Source organism: Tupaia chinensis, unplaced genomic scaffold, assembly GCF_000334495.1.
Source record: "Tupaia chinensis unplaced genomic scaffold, TupChi_1.0 Scaffold145741_1, whole genome shotgun sequence".
NCBI lineage: Eukaryota > Metazoa > Chordata > Mammalia > Scandentia > Tupaiidae > Tupaia > Tupaia belangeri.
In genome coordinates this window covers 1,181,452-1,200,954 of record NW_006205599.1, presented here as the reverse complement: position 1 = coordinate 1,200,954, position 19,503 = coordinate 1,181,452, and the positions used below count along the sequence as shown (strand labels likewise).

The following is a 19,503-nucleotide window of genomic DNA, read 5'->3' as shown; positions in this document are numbered from 1 at the left end:
CTACACAACAAACTAAAACTAACCTGAGAGTAGCTGGGCTTTTCTGCCTAGGTTACCTAGTTTAGTGCACACAGGACTTGGAGAGGAGTGTGGGTTTGAACCTCAGCTCTGCTAGTTCCTAATTATTGTCTTCCTTATTAGTTAAGGTTGAATCAGGGCACATATGTCAAAGAGCTTTGTAAACTGTCATGCACATACAAAGTGCTACTGCTAAATTGTTTATAAATATATCTTAAGACTGTCCTAGATATATGAAAGTTGGTTATGATGCATGACTACTTCCTTGCCTCTCACTGGTCAGCTACTGCCTTTGAGAAAAGTGCTGATGGGAGGGCCGACGGGTGGCATGGCACAGTGGTTAAAGGCGCTGGATTTCCACATAGCCGACCATGGTTTGAGTCCTGAACTTGGCGGCTTGCTTTCTTGCTTTCTCTTTCTCTGTCTCTCTCTAGTCAAATTAAAAAATGATAATAACAAAAAATGGAATTAAATAAATAAATAAACTTTTTGTTTTTTAAGTGCTGGTGGGCAGCCCATGTCCCATGCACAAGACAACCAGCTCAAAGCATGGACAGGAAATGAGAGGTGCAAGAAAATACCACTCACTATATTTTACAAAATATACATAACATATTCTAAAATCTGAAGAAAATACCTCATCATAGTTACTTTATAACATTCTAATAAACTCCGGTGCTATTTAAAAAGTCTAAAACTGTCTTCAAATAGATTGTACAAACCTACTGAGGCCAAAATGGTTTCATACTCAATAGCTATGGTGTATTACTACCAAACTACATGGAAAAAAGAAAAGAAAACAAGAAAAAAACATTACATATGAGAATATAAGTAGCATTAGGGTAGTAATTGTGTCCTGCTGCATTAACAAGACGCTGGGCACAGAGTGGAATCAAAAGACAGTTGCTGAATAAATTAATCTACAATGATTTAGTTAATTACTAAAATGTTAAGGAAGTATTTGTTAGATTGAAACAGAAATTCCTATCTGCAATCTTTAAAAATCAAACCATTCAAAGTGTTATCTTATATTTAATCAAAATGCTAATTAAGATGCCACTGAGGCAGCAGACCGTGGCACAGAGAACACGATGCTCTGGCACGGGACTCTCATTTGGGAAGGTTCGAGTTCACATCTGGAGACTTCCCTAAATATGCCAGGCACTCACCCATTAAGTGGTACTGGCGGGGGCTGGGGGCAGATCACTGAATTAGGAGCCTGTTGGGGGTGCTATCTCTCTCTCTCGTGAGATAAACTTTTCAGAAAATAAACTGATAAAAAAAGAATATGTCACTGAATTATACACTTAAAGATGGTTAAAGGCTAGCCAGTACTGTGATGGTTAAGGTAGCTGAATCCCACATGGCTGAAAGCACAGTTTGTGCCCCAGATCCGGTCAATTGAAAAAAAAAAAACATGCCAGGGTGTGTGTGTGCCCAAAATCTCTAGAAAAGTGTGGAAGAGAAGGGACTGTGGTGTGGCTATTGCTCCAAAGTGGAGATTTCTCTCTCTCTCTCTCTCTCTCTCTCTCTCTCTCCCTTCCTCTCTCTCTTTCTATCTCCACCAAGTGCAAGCGCCCTATGGCAAAAACTAAAAGGCAGCTCTGCAGAGCTCCCTCTCCTGGGCTTCTCCAGCTTGGCCCTCTCCAGGTGCTCCTCTCTCAGAATGGAGTGTCAAGCCCCACTGCAGCTCTAAAGCATGAAGATTCAATGGCTAGGTAGGTTCCTTTTTATTTCTTTTCTTAAAAAATATGGAATGCTTCACAAATTTGGATTCATCCTTATGGCAGGGCCATGCTAATCCTCTCAGTATTGTTCCACTTTTAGTATATAGGAGACTTTAAAAAGATCATGGATAAATGAGATTAAAATATAAATTAATTTTGATACAAAAACTTTTGAAATTCAGGAATCATTTCTTTCATAATATACATTTTCCACAAACCTTTTGCAGATCCCTCATATGTGCTATCCAAGAGAGCATTAGATTTCTTTTTATTTGGAGGGGGGCTAATTAATTCTCAGTACTTAGCACTGTGTCTGGCATAGCTGACACTCAAATATTCATTGAATAAACCAATGAGCAAATTTTGATGGGAACAGAGAAAACTACCACATTCAAACTGAGGGGGAAATGGGGGCCAGCAGGTGGCATAGTGGTTAAGGCGCTGGAATCCCATGTGGCCAACCAAGTTTGAGTCTCAGACCCCAGGGGTTTGAAAATCATGCTGGGCATGTCTGCATGTGTGCCCAAAATACCGAGGAGAAGGGATTGCAGTATGGCCATCCCCCCTGGAATGTGTTTTCTTGTTTTTTGTCTCTAACTCTTTCTCTCTCCAGTGAGCATGTATGCCCTATAGCAAAAATCTCTTTAAAAAAACAACAACAAGTTGAGGGAAAAATACTAAATATATGAATATCTAAATAGAAAACACCACTGAGGTGGTTTTATAAAGACGCAAGTGTTCCTACACAGAATGACATATTTAGTATTGGGACATTTTTCTTTCTTTTTTTGTACTGACCATAAAAACTCCAAAACGTTTCTTTATAAAAATAAGCAATAACCAATTTCATATGCCAAAAAGCAGGAGAAGGGATCACCACAAATAGCAACTAGTTCTCCCAATGCTTTAAATTACAGGCGTAGAACCACCACATACTGGTGACAAAAACAGAGCAACTGATGTAGGAAAAGAAACTGAAATCCAGAAATAAACCTGAAAGGATTCATTTATTTTTAACCTTTTATTTTGGAGAATTCTGAACACAGACAAAAAAAGAGAAATGTCATTTCACCAAAGAGAAGATACAGATGGCCAATAAGCACATGAAAACATGTTCCTAATCATTAGCCATTAGGGAAATTCAAATTAAAACCAATCAGAACCACACAACTATTATAATGGCTAAAGTAAAAAGCAGTGACGACACCAATTGCTGGGAAAGATGCAGAAAACCTGAATCACTCATATGTTGACTGGTGGGAATTTAAAATGGCACAGCCGAGACGCTCCCATGCTTGGACCCTCTTGGACTTGCCCTGTGTATCCCTTCATCTGGTGTTCATCTGAGTCCTCTGTGACAAACCAGAAAATGTGAAATGCAACATCAGAAGCAGTGACGGGACCAGGGAGTGTCCTCTAGGGATGAGGAGGCATTCTGCTGCATTTTTTTTTTTTTTAATGAGTCATCTGCCTCATTAACAGTTTTGTCAGCAGAAGGATCGAGATGGCGAACTAGAAATACCACTATGGCATCTCTATGGGAAAAAATGCCAACAGAGTTAAAAAATGCCTATGTTTCTATCAGAGGAGTGGAGTATGACACGAAGTGCAAGAAAAAGACGGCAGAAGCTTCTGGAGCACTGAATCTCTACTTGGAAATGAAAAGAGAAGTCAGTCATCTGAACTTGGGATGCTTCCGAGCCCTCCCCACAATGAGGGAAAAGGCAGAGGAACTCTCCTCTGAAAGGTCAAATTCCATACTCCCAATAATTAAAAAGGAGGAGGGGACAGCAGGCAAGGTGGTAGTTAAGGAACTGGATGCCCACATGGCCAAACACGGTTCAAGTCCTGGACCTGGAGGCTTGCCTTCTCACTTTCCCCTCTCTCTCTTGCCCTCTTTCTCTTTCTAGTCAAATTAATAAATAGTAACAAATAAAACTAAATAATTTTTTTTAAAATTCCATACTCCCACTTTGGAATCCAGCATCCCCCTCCTGCAGAAGAGCAATGAAACTGGCACAGAGCTAACACACATCCGTAGGGCAGTACACAGAAGTATGTCGGAGGAAACACTGAACCCTCCAACCCACCCCTATCCCAGGCTCCAAGAGCTCTGACCCATCTTGAGAGCCAACATGCAGGTGGAGCTTAGGTTACATTCAGAACCAGGCTGTGGTGTCCACAGCCCTGTAAGAACACAGAAGAGCTTCCTGTGATGGGGAGACACAGGATGAATACCCCCAACGACTGAAGATATCTACCACAAATGGAGACCAAGAACTCTGTATATCCCCCCACTCCCATCATAATGTGGTACGCAAAAGAAACCCTCACAGTGCCTGAGGAATCTGGACTCTCCCCCTGACTGGCTGGCAGGTCTACATTCTCCCTCTCCTCAGACTCAGGGTGTAGGAAGTGGCTACCTGCTCCATCTGAGGATACCCACAGTAGAGCTTTTCAGGACCTCCCTAAGCTATAAGGGTGAGCAAAGAAAAGGAGAGGGGAACTAACAGAGAGGAGGGCATTAGAGAACCCCCTCCAGGTCAGAGGGAGGATAGGGCACCACTCCTGACCACTCCTGACCCTGTAGTGCATGATCCAGCCACTAGCCAAGTGCAACTTTTAGCATAAATCTGCTCAAATCCTATCAGCCACTGATAAGTAAAAAATTATAAAATAATTAATACCAAAAAATGGTACAGCCTTTCTGGACAGCAGTTTGACAATTCCTTATGTGCAACCATAAAATATAGCAATTGTTTCACTGGGTGTTTACCCCAAGGGAATGAAGATGTGTGTGCATGTAAAAAATCTAAGTACCCTGATAGCAACTCTATGCATACTAGCCAATAACCAGAAACAACCCAGAAGTCCTGCAATGAACGGTTAAACAAACAGTGGCAGTTCCATATCGTGGAATGCTATTCGGCAACAAAAAGAAATAAACAACTGACACAAAAAAACTTGGGTTAATTTCCAGAGAATTATGTTGAATGATAAAGGCCAACCCCCAGAGGTTACCTAATATGAGATTCCATTTAGTAACATTCTTGAAATGGCTTAACTACAGAAGTAAAGCACAGAGGCCAGCTAGTGGCACAGTGATTAAGATGCCTGGACTTCACGTGGCCGAAAGCACGATTTAAGTCTGGGACCTGGTGGCTTGAAAAACACACCAGGCATGCAACTGCCCAAAATCCCAAAGGAGAAATGGAGGAGAGAAGGGATTACAATGTGACTGCTTCCCACAGGGGGTGCTTTCTCACTTTCCTTTTCTCTCTCTGGTGAGTATACATACCCTCTAACAAACTAAAAAACAAAACTAACAACAATAAACAGATTTGTGATTTTCAGGGATTAGGAAGGAGTGAAGACGGGAATGAAGGTATGTGTTCATAAGAAGGGCAAGGGATCCTTGCCTTGACAGAAAAGTCCTGCAGCTCGACTGCACTGACTCCATCAGTGACAATATCCTGGATGTAATGATGTACTCAGTTTTGCAAGATCTTTCCATGGCGGTGGTGGTGGTGGGGTACTGGGTGAAGGGTACAGAATCTGTTTATTATTTCTGCATGCATGTGAATCTATAATTTTCTCAAAATAAAGATCTAAATTTCAAAAAAAAAAAAAAAATTGGGGAGCCAGAAGATTGAATGGTGATTGAGGTACTAGATTTCCACATGGCTGGCTGAGGTTTGAGTCCTGGACCCGAAACTCATAATGGGCATGTGTGTGTGTTTGCGTGTTTGTGTGTGTGTGTGTGTGTGTGTGTCCAAAATCCCGAGAGGAGAAGGAATTTGGGGGACCATCCCTCCTGGGGGGGGGTGATTTCTCACTTCTTTCTGTCTCTGTGGTATACGCACATGCCCTATAGGCAAAAATCTCTCCAAAAATAAACAAATAAATAAAAACAACAAAACATTTTTAACTTAGAGAATAGCATAAAAACATAAAGCAACATTACATTCCCATGTCTGCCCCAGATAAAAATGGGAAGAAAGGGATATTACACATATAGAAACAATTTTTGCTATAAATATTATATTGTATTAGAATAAAATAACCAGAGATGGAAGTGAAGTTAGCTAAATACTTATTTTTATAATTAGTATATGCAAGAAACAGTGATTTTGAAATATTCTGCCAAGAACCTGGATTCCAATAATAAAAGCAAATACAAAAGAACTTTTTCTATCTATCCCAGACTTTTTGGGGAATTATAGTTAAATTAAAAAATCAAAAACAGAGGTCAGCAGTGGCATAGTGGTTGTGGTACTGGATGACCATGGTTGACCACGGTTCAAGTCCCAGACCTGGTAGCCTGAAACTCATGCCAGGCATGTGTGCATGCATGCCCAAAATCCTGAGAAGAATGGAACAGAAGGGACTGCAGCATAGTCATTCCCCCTGGGTGGTGATTTCTCACTTTCTCCCTCTCTGTGTCTCCAGTGAGACCATGTGCCCTACAGCAAAAATGTCTCTAAAAAAAATCAAAAACAAAAACACAGTATTAAAAATGGCATCAACAGCAGCTAACTGGTAGCAAGGGCCTGGGGGATAACACATTCACAAACTAGACTGACGGTGCATACAGTTTTTAAAATCGACTCAAAGACTGTCGATTACAATTATGGGATGAAAAAGAGTATAAGAAAATATGTACTCTTGGGACCAGCAGTTGGTGTAATGGCTATGTTGTTGGACTCCCATGTAGTCGACCACAGTTCGAGTCGTGGACCCAGTGGTTTAAATTCATGCTGGGCACATGTGTGTGCGTGTCCAAGATCCCAAGAGGAGAACCAAGGAGAACGGATTGAGGCATGGCCATCCCCCCGAGGGGTAATTTCTTGCTTTCTGTCTTTCCGCGAGCACACGCACCCTATAGCAAAAATCTCTCGAAAACAAACAAACAAAAACTGTGTCAGGCATATGTGCTTATGTGCCCAGAATCCCAAGAGGAGAAGGGACCCCGGGGGATGATTTCTCACTCTCCTCACCCCCTCTGGCAAGCACATGCACCCAATAGCAAAAAACTAAAAAGACATATGACAGGTACAATAAAACAAATACAAAAGGTCAAAAAGGTGAGTTGATTCCATAAAGTGGGCCACAGTTTCTCAACCACCAGTACTGACAGTATGGGCTGAATAATCCCTTTGTCAGAGGAGATCTTATGTATTCTAGGAAGCTTAGCAGCCTCCCTAGTTTCTACCCAGTAGATATCAGCAGCAACAAAACTTGCTTCTCCCTTTCCCCCCAGTTATGACCATCAAAAATGTCTCCAAACACTGCCAAATGCTCTCTAAGGGGTAAAAATGCCCCTGTTGGGAATCACTGATCCGGGCTAACAGAAGTTCTGCAACCGAGACTAAATTCAGCTTTGGGCACCTCAACCACGAAGGCACAAAGATGAACAATGTTCCGGGTTGTAGCACACTCACTGTAGGGCCACACTGTTTCCACCGAGAAAGATCAATCTTTTTTCCAACATTAAGTTCTAAAAATAAATTTCTTCCTTGGCTTTTTATATTAAGGAATACAGTATGGCAGATTCTAAACTACCAGTAATTGAATAGAAGACATGAGAAATAATTTTCATAGAACTGTTTCTAATCCATTATTAAAAAAAAAAAAAGGAATGCTATGAAAACAGTTCAGCAAAACTGGTGAAGCTGTGAAGGTGCTTCTTGATGATCTAGCTTGCTATAGGGACAGGGCTTTAAAATTCTAGAAGAACTAGAGGAAGACTGACTAAATCCAGGTGAGCCTCCTTTATCTGCAGAATAAGCAAACCTATCCAGTAGATGGACCTAACGTGCATGCAGAATCATTCTAAACTATTCACTACTCTAACCCACTTTAGGCTCTATGCAGAAAATCAAATTATTGTGAAGTAATAGTTTTAAAATTATTATTCATTTATTAAATCGCTATACATCGAGATTGTGAAGAGACTTTACCCAACATGATATACACCTCAGCCCAGCCCAATTGAGACCACTATACACATCCTCATCAACAGATAATAAACCTTATCTGTGCCCCACAAGTGTATTACCTCTCCATTTCCCCCCCAAATTTCCTATGCTCTTCCCCTCTCCTACTCCCTATCTACTTTGTCTCTGGTGTCCATTACGATTTTTAATACTTTCATGTTTTCCAGTATTTCGGTCTCTACCATAGAGTGCAGACAGTTGGTATATGTTAAGTGGAGACATGCAATGTCTCTCTTTCATAGTCTGACTTGCTTCACTCAGCAACAATCTTCCATATTCGTCCACTTTCTATCAAATTCCAGGGTCCTTCTCCACAGCGGTTGAACCAATTTATATTCCCACCAAAAGTGTAGGAGTGTTTTTCTTTCACCAAATCCCCTCCAGCACTTATCATCATTTATTTTTTTAATCTCCACCAGTCTGACTGGAGTTAGGTGGTATCTCATTGTGATTTTGATCTGCATCTCCCTTATAATGAGGGATGTTGAACATTTTTTCAGATGATTTTTGGCCGTTCTTATGTCTTCTTTAGAGAGTTGTTTATTTAGCTCATTTTCCCATCTTTTAATTGGGTTAATCATTTTATTCCAGGTAAACTGCTTGAATTTCCTGTGTATTCTCGTTATCAGTCCCTTATCTGAAGCATAGTTAACAAATATTCTCTCCAATTCCTAGGGTTATTGATTCACAATAATTATAGTGTCCTTTGCTGTGCAGAAACTCTTTAATCTGATGGAAGTAATTCCACCTATCTATTTTGGGGATTATTGCCTATGCTTTAGTAGTCTTTGCCTACTCCAATGTCTCCCAGAATTTCCCTAGTGTTTTCCATGAGTAGTTTTATAGTTTGTGGAATTAGGTTTAGATCTTTGATCCACTTTGAGTTGATTTTTGTTAATGGTGACAGATATGGGTTCAGATTAATTTTTCTGCAGGTAGATACCCAGTTTTTCCAACACCATTTGCTAATGAGGTTTCCCTTTTCCCACTGGATTGACTGGTACCCTTTGTCAAAGATGACTTGGCTGTATGTTTTGGGATTTATTTATGGAGTTTCTACTCTGTTCCATTGGTCCTCATGTCTATTTTTGTGCCAATATCATGCTGTTTTGATGATCATGGCTTTGTAATGTATTTTTGGGTCAGGGAGTGAGATGCTACCTACTCCAGTCTTCTCGCACAGGATGATGGCTTTAGCATAATGGGGTCTTATATGGTTCCAGATAAATTCTATGATTGTCTTTTCTAGATCTGTGAAGAACGTATACTGTAATTTTAGAATTGGCATAGAAGGACCAATTCTCAGCATAATAAAAGTTGTATATTTAAAAAACCTTTAGCTAACATTATGCTGAAAGTACTGGCAGTTCTAGCCAATGTGATCAGACAAGAGGAGGAAATAAAAGGCATTCCAATAGGGAAGAAGAGCTGAAATTATTTCTGTTTGCAGATGACATGATTGTATATACAGAAGACCCAATAGTATCCATGAAAAACCTTCCTGAAGTAATAAATGTACACAGTAAAGTGGCAGGATACAAAATTAACTTATAAAAATCTATACATTTCTATATACAAACAGCAAGCAGAGACAGAAGTAAAGAATGTAATTCCATTTACCATAGCCACAAGAAGTATAAGATACTTAGGAATAAAACTAACCAAGGAAGTCAAAGACTTCTACAAGGAAAACTATGAAAACCTTAAAAAGGAAATTGAAAAGGACATCAAATGATATTTCAAGACAAAAAAAAATATTCTAGAGACTACTGCGTGGTGTCACTGACATCAGCTAAAATTAGCCTAAGAGGAAAAGCCTGTACTGTTACTATGTAGGCTTACCTGCCAGACACAAGTCCTCAAGTGGGTTAAGTGACCTAAAATTAACCCCACCTCAGGGGAGAATGAAAATGCTAGTTTCAACAAGTCAAAAAGAAAGGCCCTAGTTTGATAGGAGCAAGATCAGAAATGGTGGGTGCCCTAAATTGTTACAGTCTGGGTAAGAGAACCTGCAGCTCTGAAAAAGCCCTTAGGCCAACTGATTCTGCGCTAGCCAAAGACCTGCAGCATACCCCTTCCTGCATACTCCTCTATAGCCTGTTCTCCCTTGTGATCTGGGAGGTAGAATTGAGTTTGTTCTGGTCTCGTTGCTGACTGGAGTGTGGTATACAATAGAACTTTCTTACTTCAAGACCTGATGCCATTGACTGGTTTCTGTGTGTATCAGACAACGGACCCCTTTTGTTCAGTGACACTCTCACTTAATGCCAATGGTGTGTTCTCACACTATATTTACAGAGGATAAAATAAATATTCATGTGAATAGACACTATAATGAAATATGAAACAAATCAATATGTCAGAAAGGTAGATGTTCCCCCTCCCTCCCTCACCTTTTTAAAAAATTTGCCAGAGGACATGTGTACTCCCTGGAGAGAGACAGAGAAAAAGAGAGAGAGAAACTGAAAAAGCACCCTCCATAAAGCATGGTTACACCACAATCCTTTTTTCTCCACCTCTCCCTCCCGTCGGGATTTTGGTACTTCCGCACACAAACCCAGTGTGTTTATTTAGCCATCAAGTCTGGGATTCAAACCATGCAGTTAGCCATGTGGGATCCAGCCACCTTAACCCCCAGGCCACAGGTTGGTCTTATTTATTCCCTTTAAAAATTTCATTTAATGTTGGGACCAGCAGTTAGCGAGATCTTAGGCATTCATACATGTGCACCCGGCATGATTTTCAAGCTATCAGGTCCAGGACTTGAACCTCAGTCAGCCATGTGGGTGTCCAGCAGTGTAACCTTTACACCATCTGCTGGTCCCTCTGTAGTATTATTTTAACAAGAAGATATCACTTTTAAGTTCAAAATATAAAAATACTGGGTTGTCAGAAAAGTCATGACACATTTTCACATAGAAATTTCCTATAAGCCAATACGAAGAGCAGCACTACAGTCTGGTGGTTTAGGGAGCTGGATCCCATGTGGCTGACCAAAGTTCAAATCCTAGCCCTGATGGCTTGAGAAACACGCTGGGCACGTGTGCATGCAAACCCAAATCCTGACAGGAAAGAGAAATGGAGAAGAAAGGATTACGGCACGACCATGCTGGAGAGTGCTTTCCTCAGCTCTCTCACTGGCAAATGCATGTACTCTCTGGTAATTAGGAAAAACAGTACTTAAAAAGTTATGAAAAATCTGTTTTGATTAAAAAATTGGGTACTGGGAATCAGCAGTTAGCATAATGGCTATGTCGTTGGACTCCCACGTAGTCGACCGCGGTTCGCGTCCCGGACCCGGTGGCTTAAAACTCACGCTGGGCGTGTGTGCGTGCGTGCCCAAGATCCTGAGAGGAGAATGGAGGAGAAGGGATTGCGGCGTGACCATCCCCCTGGGGGGTGATTTCTCGCTTTCTGTCTCTCTGTCTCTCTCTGTCTGTCTGGCGAGTGCACGCGCCCTACAGTGAAAATCTCTCAATAAAAAATAAAAAAAAAAAAAATTGGGTATGATTTCGGACATCATGTTTACTCCAAAGATCCGTACCTAGCAAACACATATCCAAGTACCCCAATGAACACAGGGAAACAAAACAAAGGTAGGCAGGCAGCCGTGCTGCTCTCCAGGCCCCCCTTTTTAGCATCTTCCCGTCCTTGACTTTCCTCTCCAGTCCAAGGGCTTAGAGCCTCATGCAGTCTCTGCCACCCAGGACCCTACAACAGCTCAACTCCCAGGCCTGCCCCACTTTATTTTCCAATAGTAACACTTACGTGACATAAAGCTTATTACTTTAACCAAAATACACATGACATAAAAGTGATCATTTTAGCCATTTTAAGTGTGCAGGTCAATTAGGTACATTCACACTGTTGTGAGGCCCTCACCACTATCCCTCCCTAGAACTTTTCTCATCTTCCCAAACTGAAACCGTGTACCCATTAAACTCTTAACTTCCCATTTCCCTCCTCTTTACTCTTGGCAACCTACCCATTCTACTTTTCTCCAAATTTGCCTCCTCTGGATATCCTATGTAAGTGGAATCATCAGTTGTTTGTCCTTTGTGTTTAGCTTATTTCATTTACTGTAATGTCTACAAGGTTCATCCATCTTGTAGCACGTGACAGAATTTCCTGCTGGCGTAAGGCTAAATAATTTTTTTTTCAACTGCCAGAAGATGCATGTATTTACTGGAGACATAAAAATGAGACAAAGCATTCCCCAATGGGGCATGATCACACCTCAATCCCTTCTCCATCTCTCCGGCCCATTGGTATTTTGGGCACGCACACACACATCAGCATATTTTTCAAGCCACCAGGACCAGGATTCGAACAGCAGTCGGCCATGTGGGATCTGGCTCCCTTAACCACTAAGCTACAGGGCTGGCCCTGACTAAATAATATTCTACAGTATGTATATACCACATTTTGTTTATCTATCCATCGATGATCATGTTTCTTTCTACCTTTTGGCTACTGTGAATAATGCTATGAACATCGGTTTACAAATACCTGTTTGAGTCCCCTCCCTTCACTTCTTTTGGGTATACACCCAGAAGAGGAACTGCAGAATAATATGATAATTCTATTTCCTACCCCACCTTTAAGCCTCTTCCTTAACCTTCTCCCCTATAAAAACATACTCATCATCTGTCTTATTCTGCAAGGAGTTGCTGTCAGAAAGCTGTCACCTGCAAAGCATCTAACTGTGACAATATATTAATAGCTGACAAGGCTTCACATATTACCTTTCCAAGGCCATCTCCATTTTAATAGGGGCATCCTAAGGAGAAGGAATGACTTTGTCAACTGGCAGCTTTTCAAAGCAGCAACATGGTGGACAAGATAGACAAAGACCTCTCAAGAACTCTGCCTACATTATTTCTAGTTTTCTCTTTTTTTCCACTCCCAGAATGTTGACTCTTCTGTTCTGCCCTGCCCTAGGTTCTCTCCTGGTACCTCCTCTGTTGTATTTAATCTCCCACAAGCAACATTCTATGATAAATCCCCTCAACAACCCTCTCTGGGGACCCTTCCTGCCAGCAGGGGGTATGAGGCACTGGGAAAGCAGGGTGAATCAATGAGCCACTGGACTCACAGAACTAGTCTGGTCAGTCTCTCCCTGTTTCCAGTGTCTTTTAATGGCACTGCAATCCTTTCAGGCTCAATGGCTTGAGGCACCTCAGGCTTATTTAAATCTTCACTCAGTCCCACTTACTCTGCGTCCAGGACAGTTCACAATGTCCTCTCTTCTGCTCCATTCCTATTAGACTAATCTACGCAGAAGCTCCCCAACACCTCCCAGGTCCCACTGCTCCCAACTTGCTGCATCAGTACCTCCCTGTACCTGCAGTCTGTGTTTAAAATGTACCAAAGCTCCCCACTGTCCACAGAGTGAAATGAGAATTCCTTAGGTCTACTCTCAGAACTCTTGACTCCAACTTACCTTTCAAGCTTTACCTCCCACTACGCCCCTTCACGCACTCCTGTCAAACTGTTTCCTGAACAGCCTGACATATTTCACCTGTGCCTTTGAGCACCTCAACCCTCTACTCAGATGCCTCCCTTATTCTCCCCAGAATACTTTTCCTCTGAACTTCCCTTGCACTTTATCTGTACCATGGCTACAGTGTGTCTCCTCTGAACTCGGAGAACTCTTGTTCTCCTAGCAGCTGTGAAAACTGTCTCAACCTCCCTGCTTATCTCTCCAGTCATTACCCCTCATGCTCAGTACCCCAACCTCCTAGACCTCCCTCAGTGTTGTGAATGCAGTTCTTTCTGACCCCAGGGACTTTGCACATGCCGACTACTCAATGGGAACATCCTCCCCTCACCTCCACACTTAATTGCTCAACTTTCATATTTCAGCAGTGCCTGCAAGGAGCTATCTTCCATTCTACATTCCCCGTCTACAGTCTCCTAGTGCATATCACAGTTTGTACTTACAAATATCTACATATGTAATTATTAAATGCATTACTTAAAACTTAAAAAAAATCTTTTCTTTATTTAATGGAGAGAGAAAAAGCACCTCACAATGGAGCTTGTTCACATAACAATCATTTTTCCTCCAATTCTCAATCCTGTTAGGATCCTGGGCATAAGCAACAAATGCCTAGTGTGTTACCACCAGGGTCAGAATTCAAACATGAGGGAGCCTGCTCCCTTTGCACAGTGCCTAACCCATGTGCTACAGGGTCAACCCAGTCGTTTACCTCCTCTTCACTCCATATCTAGAGGGCAGTGACTGAGCCCATAGTGCTCACAATTTTAACCCTAATGCTGTGAAATGGAAAAATCAAACAGCCCATTTTGTTTCAAAATGGCACTTGAAAGGCTTATGAAAGAAAATGAACTTGGGCATGCAGAGAGTGATCAAACATAGAACTGAGTTCTGGACCTCCAAGATAAGGCATTTAAAATAGTTCAGGATGCCATCAATATTCACTTGACTTTTTTTGGTTATTTGGTCCTTATTGCCCTAATAAATTCCTTACTTTTAATTAGTAGTTATAATAATGTGGCCAACCCACTGACTCCCATGCTGGCCCAAATGACTATGAGATCACCCTGCTCCCCCATCGAGGATTCAGTCAACTGCTGCTGTGCAAGACCCCCTGCCATAGCTCTTGAACAACATAAGACCTGATTATTCCTTGCCCCATTTGGCGTTTTTGCCTTTAAAACCACCCTGAAATCTCTAAGACCTCAGCATGCATTATTCAGGGCAACCTAAATATTGTGATAACCAGGTAATCATTCTCATCTTAGCCCAAATAAACTCTTTTGCTTTATTTATTTTGCCTCAGCCTTCCATTATAGGTTGACAGGGCCCTGCAGTTTATCTGCCACATAATAAGAACAAAAGACTGAAGGGAAAAGAAAAGAATTTTAAAAAAGCACGCGTGCGCGCACACACACACACACAAAAACCACAGATACACACACACACACACACACACACATATTTACTAAATGAGTTAACATTCTGCTTTTTGCAGCTCAGTCTGTCTGCCTAAAAAGACTGAAGAAGTTTCTATACTTAATGAAGTCTTGCCTACCTTCTTCCTTCCCTCTCTCTCTCCTTTTCTCTCTCTTCCCTGCCCACTCCTCCTCCTTAAAGAGTGCGCTTGCTAGAGAGACAGAGACAGAAAGCAAGAAATCACTGCCCAGGGAGGATGGCCATGCCACAATCCCTTCTCCTTCATTCTTTTCCTGGGATTTTTGGCAACGCACATACATGAGCCCGACTTGAGTTTCAAGCTGCCGAGTTCAGGATTCGCACCATGGTTGACTATGTGAGAGTCCAGCAACGTAACTATTATGCTGTATGTTAGTCCCATAAAGGAGTATCTTAAAACAAAGTGAGGGCAGGGCTGGCAGGTGGTGTGGTGAAGGGTGCTGAACTCCCATATAGCCAACTGAGGGCCCAGTCCTGGACCTGTTGGTTTGCTTTCTCACTTTCTCTCTCTCTCTCTCTCATACTCTGTCCCTCTCTGGCCAAATTTTAATTAATTAATTAATTAATTAATTTTTAATAAAATCATTCTTTAAAAACAACAAAGTGAGGGCCACTGGGTAGAGGCCTAAGTTGGGGACTAGGGAAAGTTGGATGCTGTCAGTAAATGCAATTATAAATAAAATTCTTTATGCTTTCTCACTTTCTCTCTCTCTCTCTCTCATACTCTGTCCCTCTCTGGCCAAATTTTAATTAATTAATTAATTAATTAATTTTTAATAAAATCATTCTTTAAAAACAACAAAGTGAGGGCCACTGGGTAGAGGCCTAAGTTGGGGACTAGGGAAAGTTGGATGCTGTCAGTAAATGCAATTATAAATAAAATTCTTTAGCGGCGAGAAAGAGAGAGAGAGAGAGAGAGAGAGAGAGAGAGAGAGGAAGAGTAGGGCCAGCAGGTGGCATAGTTGTTAAGGTGCAGGACTCCCACATGGCTGACCGCAGTTAGAGTCCTGAATCTGATGGCTTGAAACTCCCGCCAGGAGCATGTGTATATGTGCCCAGAATCCCAAGAGGAGAATGCAGGAGAAGGGAATAAGGTGTGGCCATCCCCCTGGGGTGATTCCTCACTTTCCCTCTCACAGTCCCTCTCACAGTCCCTCTCTCTGTCTTTCTGGCAATCACACATGCCTTACAGCAAAAATCTCTCCAAAAAGAGGGAGAGAAGGAGCAACAGGGGAGAAGAGATGACTGGGAGAAAGAAATATAAAAAACATTGCAAGAAACAAAAGAAAATTTCAATGAAGTTAGAACAGGGTGATTATCCTAGATTCTCAGGGGAAAATACAGGGATGAGTTGGGAATACATATGAAGTAAAACCAGTCAAAAGCTGACAACCGTTTAAACTGGGTGACAGGTGCACAGGGATTCATTAAACTATTCACTCTACTTCTGCATGTTTAAAGTTTTCCACAGTGAGGTCCAGCCACCATGGTGCAGGTAGTAGCATGCTGCTTTGCAGCGCTGGAAGCCATGTGGCCAGCTGCTGGATTGAATCTTGATCTGAAACATGTTACACACATGTACCAAGATCCTGATCAGCTGAAGGGCTGGAGGGAAGGGATTGCAGCATGAAAAGACCCTGTCAAGAATGCCGGTCTTGGGACCAGCAGTTAGCGTAATGGCTATGTCGCTGGACTCCCACGTAGTCAACCGCGGTTCGCATCCTGGACCCGGTGGCTTAAAACTTACGCCGGGCGCGTGTGCGTGTGTGCCCAGGATCCCGAGAGGAGAATGGAGGAGAAGGGATTGTGGCATGGCTGTCCCCCCTGGGGGGTGATTTCTCGTTTTCTGTCTCTCTGTTTCTCTCTGTCTGGCTGGCGAGTGCACGCGCCCTATAGTGAAAACCTCTCCAAAAAAAGAATGCCGGTCTGTCTCTCTCTGTCTCTATCACTTGCTCTAACGAAACAAGTAAATTTAAACATCACTTTTTCCATAGTAAGATGTTAAAAACAATATAGAGGGATTCAAACAATACAGAAGTACACATTAGAATAAAAAGTGAGGGGCCAGCAGGTAGCATGGTGGTAAAGGCACTGGACTCCACATGGTCGACCAAAATTCAAATAAGTCCCAGACCTGGTGGCTTGAAAAATCACACCAGGCCCATGTGTACACATGCCCAAAATCCCAAAAGGAAAATGGAGGAGAAAGGATTGTGACATGGCCACTCCCCCATGGGAGTTGATTTCTCTCTTTCTCTTTCTCTCGTTCTCTAGTGAGCACACATGCCCTTTGGTTAAAAACTTTGGGGAAAAAAAAAAAAAAGGTGAAAAATTCCCCCTTCAATTCAACTTATCTCCTCAGAAGAAACTCTGTTAACAGTTTGGGAGTGTATCTTTTCAAACCTCTGTTTACACATTTATCGTTTATTTTCACACTGACAGAAATACATGCCCTATTTGCTTATCTATTTACATATTCTGTTCTTAAACCTGCTTTCTTATTAAATAATTCATCACTAACATCTTCCTTCTGGCTGAGTACTATACAGAAACCTGAATATACCATAATTAACTGATTTAATTCTCTACTGAGAAAAAACAAAATGTTAACAGCTCCCCTATTACCAACAGCTTTCCATGGTTGGCTTTAATGATCTGTATTTTACTAACTGGGTAAAAATTCCTTATTATCTTATACAATTATAAAATAAATCCAAAACTAAAATGAAACATAGCAATACAAATTACATTAACTTCATAAAATTTCATTTGATAATTCGCTGAAACTAAACACCACTAAAAACGTGGGTAATGCTGCAGGCAAAACGCTGAAGAACCATGTGTCTCTGCACTGCCTGTGTCTGTCTGGTGACTCCTTCCCATTTTGTTCAATTAAGATGGCCAAAAATCTTCGCATCAGATAAGACTCACTTGTCAAGGTCATTTATACAGTAAGTTGGGTTTTACTCTTCACACTAGGTTGTCACAATTAAATATGGCAGCAGAGGTCATAATAAAAAATGCAAATAGGCAATTGAAATCTCATTAAAGTAATCAATTATAATCTGACACAAAGTATACATATATTAAATTTTTAAATGAAGGTTCGCCCCATAGCTTAGTGGTTAAGACAAATGAATCCTGGCCCCGGTAGCTTGAAAATCATACCAGGCACTTGGGATTCTATGTTCAAAGTCCCATCAGGATGTAGAAATGGAAAAGAAGGGATTGAGTAAGACCACACCCCACTGGGGAGTGCTCGCTCTCTGGTGAATGCATGTACCCTCTAGTGATTAAAGAAAAAAATAATAAGATATTAAAAGACAAATTAAAATTTTAATTCTCACAGAAAACTCACAGATGCCAGAATAAGTTCCCTGGGGGTTACTAGACTCCAATTTGGAAAATCTATCATAATTGAAATTCTCATAAATAAATGCTTTTGGACTTGAAGATATATTTCTCTTTTAATTATTATTTATTAATTTTATTATTATTATTATTTTGTTTGCTATGATACACGTGCATTCACCAGAGATAGGCAGATAGAGAGGAGAGCGAGAAGGAAAGTGAGAAAGCAAGCCACCAGGTTCGACACTCGAACCAAGGTCCACGATGTGGGAGTCCAGTGCCTTAACCACCACATCACCTGCTGGTCCCCACTTGAGGATATATTTCTATATAAAATAAGGTATATATTTAAATTTTGAAGTCAAAATGTCCTAAAAAATTTACTAATTAACAATTTTACTAATTAACAATCACATCAAAATGTAAACAGTGATTCCCCAACTCCTGCCCTGTCCAATCTAACAGGATAAATGGGATCCTCTAATTTTAATGTGTGTATGTATGTGTGTACATATATTAATGTATACATGTGAAAAATCACAATTGGGCTTCCAGGGAAAAGCCCTGCATCTGAGATTGCAGAGAGGTTACCTTGTTCCCTGCTGAGAGTATGTAAGGAATAGGGAGAAAGAAGGCTGATGCAGGAGGTGCAGGCAGTTGTGGGACCAAGCCCAGCAGCTCTGCTTGCTGGTGCCTGGCTATCTGCTGGTGACACCACAGTTCTCTGCCAGCATGGCTGACTGTGGGGACCCCACCTTTCTCCTAAGCCCCATCTTCACTGAGGGATCACAAAGTAGTCAGACAGATGGGAGACTGAATTTGCACTGTCTAACTGAAGTTAGAAAAAAATGAAAGAAATAGTGATGTGGTATCCACACACACACACACACACACACACACACACACTCCTTTCATTAATGTATGCACATATACATTTTTCATTCATGTATGCACACACGCATTTTTCATTAATTTATGTACACACACACACATATATATATATTTAGGTTTTTGCATTGGGTTCTTGAGGTCCCTAGAGAGAGACAATGAGAGGGAAAGTGAGAAATCACCCCCACCCCACCATCCCACTCCCCCCACCCCCGCCAAGGGGGATGGCCATGCTGCAGTCCTTTCACCTCCATTCTCCTCTTGGGATTTTGGGCATGCCTGTTCATGTACCTGCTATGATTTTTAAGCTGCCTGGTCCAGGATACAAACTGCAGTCAGCCATATGGGCGTCCAACACCTTAACCATTGTGCCACCTGCTGGCCCCTTAAAGTGTATGTTGAATGTTATTAGTAGGACTGGGTATCCTTTCATATATTTGTTTGCTCTTTTTTTTTTTGGAGAGATTTTCACTGTAGGGCGCGTGCGCTCGCCAGACAAACAGAGAGAGACATAGAGACAGAAAGCGAGAAATCACCCCCCGGGGGGATGGTCACGCCGCAATCC

The 19,503-nt window shown here is 41.6% G+C and overlaps 1 protein-coding gene and 1 non-coding gene across 2 annotated transcripts in view; both read right to left on the bottom strand.

The window, feature by feature from the left end:
- Nucleotides 1-19,503, bottom strand: part of LOC102495607 (E3 ubiquitin-protein ligase RNF103) — a 111,045-nt gene that overhangs the window by 13,029 nt on the left and 78,513 nt on the right. The gene's annotated exons all lie outside the window — the stretch shown is intronic.
- LOC114006137 (U6 spliceosomal RNA) lies at nucleotides 1,764-1,871 on the bottom strand. Its single transcript, XR_003547900.1, has one exon. It is a non-coding gene; the product is annotated as a U6 spliceosomal RNA (small nuclear RNA).